This window comes from Daktulosphaira vitifoliae, unplaced genomic scaffold (assembly GCF_025091365.1).
Source record: "Daktulosphaira vitifoliae isolate Bord-2020 unplaced genomic scaffold, ASM2509136v1 Scaffold_4, whole genome shotgun sequence".
In the NCBI taxonomy this organism is placed as follows: domain Eukaryota; kingdom Metazoa; phylum Arthropoda; class Insecta; order Hemiptera; family Phylloxeridae; genus Daktulosphaira; species Daktulosphaira vitifoliae.
This window is the reverse complement of record NW_026099575.1, coordinates 42,117,408-42,125,465: the sequence shown is the minus strand read 5'-3', so window position 1 is coordinate 42,125,465 and position 8,058 is coordinate 42,117,408. Positions and strand designations below refer to the sequence as shown.

The window sequence follows — 8,058 nt, the reverse complement described above, 5'->3', positions numbered from 1 at the left end:
TTTTCCTTTCAAAAACTCTCAGTTTAGACTCATCACTTTTCCTTATAGTCCAACATTGCACTCCATATAGTACTATAGATCTTTTTAGCATGATGTATAGCTGGACTTTTAATTTCTTTATGTGTTCTTGATTTATTTAAGTTTCCCAAAGTTAAATAACATTTGTTGCCCATTTTAATCGTTTTTAATATCTCATGCTCCATATGTTATGATTGCCCAAAACTATAGGGTTACTACATTAGAATGAATTTATTATAAGTTTGTTGTTAGCTTTAAAATAAAATAATTTTATTTTTTTAGAGGTAAAAATAATTTTTTTGTAGTTCTTGAACAAAATTTTAAGAGTATGGATAGAATTATAAATAATAATTATAATTATTATAGGAAATTTTAGTTCTTATAGGAATTAATTAGTGTAAATCTGTATGAAATTAATTTTTACTGAATAAAATTTTCATTTAATTCTTTCAAACAATAATTGAAATATATTTGAAGTAGAAAGTTTATGTTTCATACTATAGATTGAATTTCCGGGGCGATAATAGAAAAATTGGTGGTCTTAGCCTATGCTCACTACCCTACTTTTCATCTTGTTTATATTTATAAGCGCCAATTGCTCAACAAGTCATACTTCATGAATATATTAGTTTATCTATTTCTGAAACTTTAAAAAGTGTTCATGTTTGTTGTTTGATAAAAAATAATTATAAATCATTTTAACAAAATAAATAATGTTTAAGCTAAAATGATAAATGAGTGATTCAATTTTCAAATATACATATTTCATCTTATTATTAAATTTTCTGACTAATATAACAACTTATGAAATACGTTCAAATATTTTTCGATTTTCTAATGTTATTTTTTATTTCTTTTATAATTTTTTGCGAGAATTTTTTAATTGTGCTCTACCTAGGTGAGACACAGTATTTTGAGTGGGCTGTAGGTTGTAATATTAATTAAAGTAACACTTAACTTGACGAATATTTACAATAATTTTATTCACCATGTATTTTCCTAATAATATGTTTTTCAGATTTCCCGTTGGTTCACTAATCATTATTTAAAATAAGGGACTGAAAAATACATTTTGGTTTTGATTAACGTTTGATAGTTAAAACATACTTGGTTTATTTTGTTTTACGGTTTGTGGTATTGAAACGTCTAAATTGGGATAATTTTCCTATTTGTATCATTTTCTTACTAGAGGTTTTAATTGGCTAGAGAAAGGGTAAAATTCTACTAACGCCTATGATTCCAATTGTTTTTCGGAGTGTATAACATATAATCATAACATTACGAAAACGGTTCAAATTATTTTTGGAGTTGTAGGAGACTAAACCTACCACATTAGATTGAATTTATTATAAGTCTGTTGTTAGCTTTAAAATAAAATTATTTAATTATTTTTTGTAGTACTTAATCAAAATTTTAAGAGTATATACGGAATTATAAATTATATTTATAATAATTATAGGAACTAATATTATTCAAGTTTTTATAGGAATTTAAAAGAAAAGTTTTTCATCTAACTCCTTTTAACAATAAACAAAATATATTGAAAGTGGAAAAGACTATCCTCACTACTATAGATTGGATTTCTAGGGCGATAAAAATAAAATTGTCTTATTCCCCAAACCTTCTCCATAGCTCTGCCTATACTCACTAATCTGATTTTATCTTGTTTATATCTATAAGCGCTGGTATCTCCAAAAATAATACTTAAAAAATAGTTCTATATGTGTTCATCTACTTATGAACCTTTAGAATATGTAAATGGTTGTTGTTTGAAGAAAAATGATTATAAGTCATGTTAATAAAATCAATTTTTATATGTTAAATGATAAACAAGTAATAAATTTTTTAAATATACATATTTCATCTTATTAATAAATTTTCTGACTAATATAACATCTTGTGAAATACGTTCAAATATTTTTCAATTTTCTAAACCTATTTTTAATTTTATATTGGTATTGGTTCGCATTTACTAAAAGTGCCCCCAGGGAAAACATTGTCACAAGGTGTAGTTTGAAAAAAAAATGCGGGAACTTAAATTCTTTTATATCCATTCTTCATCTATTTTTATATTATATTTCTCAAGAATTTTCTAAATTTTTAAATTGGCTAATTTTGTTTTTTAATATTGTTCTAATTTTTTTTCTTGCTTAATTAGAAATATATATTATTAAATATTTTTTCAAAGAAATTTGCAAAATTATTATTTATGTTATCATTACTTAATTTTATACGTTATGTATAAGGGAGAAGTTAGTTCAGTTAGTAAGTTTGTACTATTATCTCACAAGCCGGCTAGTTATCACATGGGATAGGGTAGTGGACAGTGTTACCATAGCGATAATTGACCGTTGACAGATATGGTAGTATTTAGGATAAGGATATGAATATTTTGTATTATTAAGTAATAACTCGTTAAAATCGTAAAATCAATTATGTGTGTAAATATATATTTAAAAATAATAGCAACTAATATTCAAATGCAATATCTTTTCATTTTGTATACCGTACCAATCCGGTCACAACACTACGTTTAAAGAATATTTTTTACTATCCATCACTATGTAATATTCTCCTTTGGAATATTAATAAAATCAATACCTCTTGTATTTCTAATACCACAGAAAAGAATATGCTAACACGATTATACTTATGGTATTGACTTTTGGCAACTACGAAGTAGCCATGAGTCATTGTCTGTCCAGCATCTTCTAGGCACCACAAAAAGCATTAAATAAGGGAAGGTGATAAAAAGTAACTGTCTTGTTTTGATTGTAAAGTATGACTCAATCAGACGTTTCATCATGTTTATGTTTTTCGTGGTATGTTATATAAGGGCTGGAGACTGCTGTTGACAGTCAGTCAATCTTTCATTTTTCTTGTTCACTTCTCTCACTACAATGTCAAGTTAATCAATTTAAAATATAATTCCAAACATACTTGTGCGTATTCTTTTCTGCTGTTTGTTTTTAGACTTAACTTTTTATACTAAATTTAAAATATACATTTGCCAAAATAATTAACACTTTCTATAATAATAAATACGCTTCTGCTAACCAAGTTCGATTCTCATTTATTGACACACTTACTATAGTTTTAAATGTATTTTTAACAACCATAGATCTACACTCAAGATTTAATCATTATCAGTGAATATCAGGTAAGAGTAGTTTTAATACATTAACTACACTAATAAAGTAATAACTAGAAACAAAGTACTTGTATCTATTATGTCTTTACAGATGATGTCATTATTATTCTTCTTTATTAATACCACCCCCAACAACTTAATTTATAGTTCTTTTAACTAATAACAAAATAAAGGATTTTATTTTTTTCAAAATTTTAAAATAACTGTATTTCAGATTTCTTATTATAAAAAAATGTTGAGAACATGTACTCACTGAGTTACAAGCATTTTAATACATCTATTGTGTCCCATATAGGATGAGACACAGTAACGTGTTGGCGTGGAATGTCGTTTGTAATGTGAAATAAAAGTACACTTAAATTGATCAAAAAATACAACAGTATGTTAAATTTTAGAAAATACAATTATTTATAAAGTATGGCATTAATCGTCTTAAAGCGATCACTTTAAGTTATAACACAATTTTATTCATACAACAGTTCGAACACGATTCATTAATGCTTAATTGAAACAATTCGTTGTCTACTACTAATTACACACTAACCCCACTACATTAATAACATAACAATACGGATGCATAACACGCCGCGTAGAATGAAAACATATTATGTTTAATATGTTTAAATATAATCTAACCTAGTACTCTGTTTTCTTGTACATTTTATTGATATTACTTAATTGTATCTCTTTTTTTATGTCTTCCTTACCTTATTGAAATTTACTATTTTTCTCTTTATTATATACTATAATTAAGATCATTAAACTTACACTGATAAATAAAATTAATAATAGAGAAATATGAGTTTCTGTGAATGAATATTTTTGGTATGGTATTTCTATTTCTAATTGTATCTCATTTAACGTTTTAGATTACTTAGAAAAGCCAATTAAATTAGTTTTTACGTTATCATTTAAATTAATAATTTCCTCTGATATTAGTTTTTAAATTTAGTTTGTATGTCAGAATTCATGCTTAAATTAAAAGTTTGGCTAAATTCTTTGTACTTTTTTGAAGTAATATTACTTGAAGTTATTAAAATTGTTTTGTCATCAGTGTTATTTTCACAGTTATTTTTTAAACTTAAAATACCCGTTACCACATTACAGTTAATTACACTTATTTTTTTACAGAATAAAATTAATTTGAACAATTTTTTTTTGTTACCTTTAATTACATATCAGTTTTTATCTATGTAATGCTTTTTAAGTTCATCACTTGTGCCATGTAAGGGTGTCAATTTTATTTTTTCAAAGAGGAACACATTTTGAAATTAATAATAATTTGAGGTTTTATTTTAATAGTGAATGACATTTTAAGTTTTAATTTATTAATAACATATAAAACTTTAAAGTTACAAATTTTTGAGTCAATATACATGAATAATATTTGCGGAATTACAAACACAGGTAGTTAATTGTTATTTATATGACGTTGCTATTCACAGCATTTATTGTGAATTATGACTTTATCAAAAGATATACTTTAAGTGAGATCGTAAGGCCCATTGTTGTCGTATATGGTCAATTGCTTGGCATATACGTTTATAATGTAATTGATAAATTATTAATGAAAAATTTATAATCTTTATTTTATATTACTTGTAAACACACAAATAACTTATCTGCTATAACATATACACTGTTTAACACAATTCCTTATTATATATATATATATATATGTCAATTTATCCATTGTTAAATTTACTATCTCAATATAATAATCATGAAATGTATAATTAAATACAATTAACTAAAAATATCACTAAAAGCGCTGACAACAATATTCCTGTATTTGGGGTACTATCATTCCCAATAAAAAGCATTGAAAAAATTTTAGAGAAGAGAGCGATGACAACGACGAGAGTTCGAGTTCTAGTTTACATTAATAAAAAAAAAAAATTGTTAGCCACGACCCCGTGTTGTTGTTGGCTATATTTTTTATGCATCTTGCTTATACACATGTGAAAAGAATTTGTTTTAATTTTTATCTTGTGATGAAATACAAATTAGATCTCTGAGAGTATAAATATATATATATTTAAACATTTATCGAATTATATCACAAAAATTTGCAAGAAGAAATGAAGTAAGTAAATTTATGTTATCCCAATTATTTTGAGTTAAGCCTTATAAGGCATATGGCCCATATTGTATGGGATGAACTTAAAAGTCATTACATAGCTAATAATGGGTACGACTAGTAAAGTTGTATGTACCCTACGCCTGTGTTACATACCCACTCTTTATTATTATAAAGCTTATAGCTCTTTGTTAATAACTTGCGCATATGTGGGTTGCCTGCTATACCTAATTTATGCAGGTCTATATTGCAGGGAGTGCTTGCTTTCCAGCACGTCTTTGTACGTCGCTTTGCGCCTAGATAAATTGTACATACAGTATAATCTCAAGAGACTCACTGATCCGTCAAAAAATAGTCGTAGTGTAGATTATCTAAGATCATGGCCGTAAAATTAATCGTCAGATCTGTGATGTTCGCAGTAAAAGTAGTGGTACGTGTTGTGTGGCCGTCTGCGAGTCTAACCACGTGTGTGGGTCCTTTGTGCTCAATTCCATATTTATGGTCTAATTGCTATAATTACGCTTGTGAGTCAAGTAATGTCACCAGAAAGCTGTTGTTAAATTCAAGTTTCACCGTGGAAGTTGTAATTTTACGCGGCCGTATTTGTTTGACAAAACTCGGATGGTTTATGGTTCGAACGGGGAGCCTGTGAACGGTTTTTCCATCGGCAATGTCAATCGAAATAACTCGGAGCAAATGGAATTTGAAGGAAATCTAGCTGACACTTATATGGAAAGTAAAATAATAAAGTAAAAATCAAGTCAGCAATGGTTTTATCACCTTAAACAAATGTTACATCGGTTAGGATCCTTACCGGGGAGCCAGATAATACGACTAACGTCGCAATAATGTAGTCGACACTGGTTTTGACGGTAGACCCGTGCGCACGTTAATTATTAACGAGCAACGACAGATTATTTTAAAAATAACCGAAAACACGAACACAATTAATTAAATTCTTCGCATAATATCTCGACACTTTCGCTGGCATCGACGACGCGATGTCCAACATGATCCTCGAACGTCAAAAAGTTAGCTGCGTTGATGACAATGGTGCGGATGGTTCGTCGAGTTCGGTCGTGCGACAATGTCCGGAGCCGGTGGACTACATCCTCACCGTTGTCACTTTGACAGCAGGAAGAAGTCTCGTATTATTTGCAACGGGTCGTCGTCGGTTGGGCGGCACTAGCTGGACCAACTACCAAGTACCTATAGTATGGCAAAGGCTGATAAAGGTGGGGTGGGTCGGGAGTGCCGGATATTGCGAAGTGACTCAGGTCAGTATTTACCCTAATATTTATATGAATCTGAAATAATTTTTATTTTAAAGTTAAAATTTTATTTTTTAAATATATGTTATGTCACCACTAGAATATCATTCGAATTTTAGAAAATTGTGCAAACTTTATTATTTTTCAATACAATTATTTTTCCTGTTGACAAAAAATTTAAAAATAAAGCAGGCTTTAAAAACATTTATGTCAATATATACAATTTAGACAATTCATTTAGATTAACATTATAATTTCAATAACGAACTAAAACAATAATTTAAACAATTTTTTAAATTTTCTTCAAATTGAAAAAAAGAGTAATAGAAAAACTCTGTCTCGGATTTAAATAAAAAATATGATTTTTGAAATTATTGACTCAATCTAATTAAAGAATCAATCTCACAATAAGTAATAAATTTTTATTAAAATTTTATTGAAATTGTAGTTGGTATTAAGTAAGATAAATCTTTTTCACTAAATAAAAATGATTTCTGATCAATAACATGGGGGGGCGATGTAGTATGTGTATTACACTTATGTAGTTCAGTCGGAAATTAGTAATTAAGAATAAGTTACCTGAATTGTCGAGGTGTCTTCTACCCGTTGCGGAAGGAGATAACAACTCAATTTTATCTTATTGTAATGTGAATAATAGAATATTCTGTTATAACACCTTTTCTTTTTTTTGAACTATTGCTTATGCAATTGTCATAAAAAAAAAAAAAAAATTAAGATTAACCCGCGTGTTTCTTTTCAATTAAATAATCGATAAATATACTGAGTGACTCAGTAAGTATAATATACTCATTTTCTTGAAAACAATTGAATATTTTTAATTTATTAAAAGAAAATATTGTTCGATTCAATATATACAGGGTGTTCAGTAAGTCAGGAAACGGGTTTCTATTGTTCTCATTGTTTGTAACAATGAGAACAATAGATACCCGTTTCCTGACTTACTGAACACCCTGTATAACTCTACAATAATATAATATATATATTAATAATTTGTTTTCATCCAATCAGGAGATAATTAGATCAACCTTTCGATAGAGTCGACTAAATCTAATTTTCGGTGACAGTAGGTTCAAATAAATTTAATTTGGGCTGTTTTGAATCATAGATGAACAAAATCAGCCTAATGAGCTAAACAATCTCATAGATAAACACAATAAAACATTGTATTATGGATAAACTAATAAACTCTCGGTTTCAAATAAGTAGTGATGGCAAACGTTCATAATGTTTAAACTACCTGATAATTTTTTACCTCCTAGAATGTTTTTTATTGACATACCTAGATCTGATCATAACAACGTACTTTACAAAAAATTTACATTAAATTTTAAAATTAATTTTATGATGTCAGTTTCATATTTTATTGAAATACTCTTATAAATAATAAAAAATGTGTATATTTCTGTTTTATATGTATTACTCACCAAAGTGAACAAGGAAATGTTGTGACCTTTTGTTTGAAAATGAGAAAGTTTTTCATTTTATAATATTTTTGTATTTAAAATGTTTAATTTAAA

At 27.4% G+C, this 8,058-nt stretch overlaps 1 protein-coding gene across 2 annotated transcripts in view; it reads right to left on the bottom strand.

Moving 5' to 3' along the window:
* Positions 1-8,058, bottom strand: part of LOC126905655 (uncharacterized) — a 106,836-nt gene that overhangs the window by 85,662 nt on the left and 13,116 nt on the right. The window lies entirely within an intron of this gene.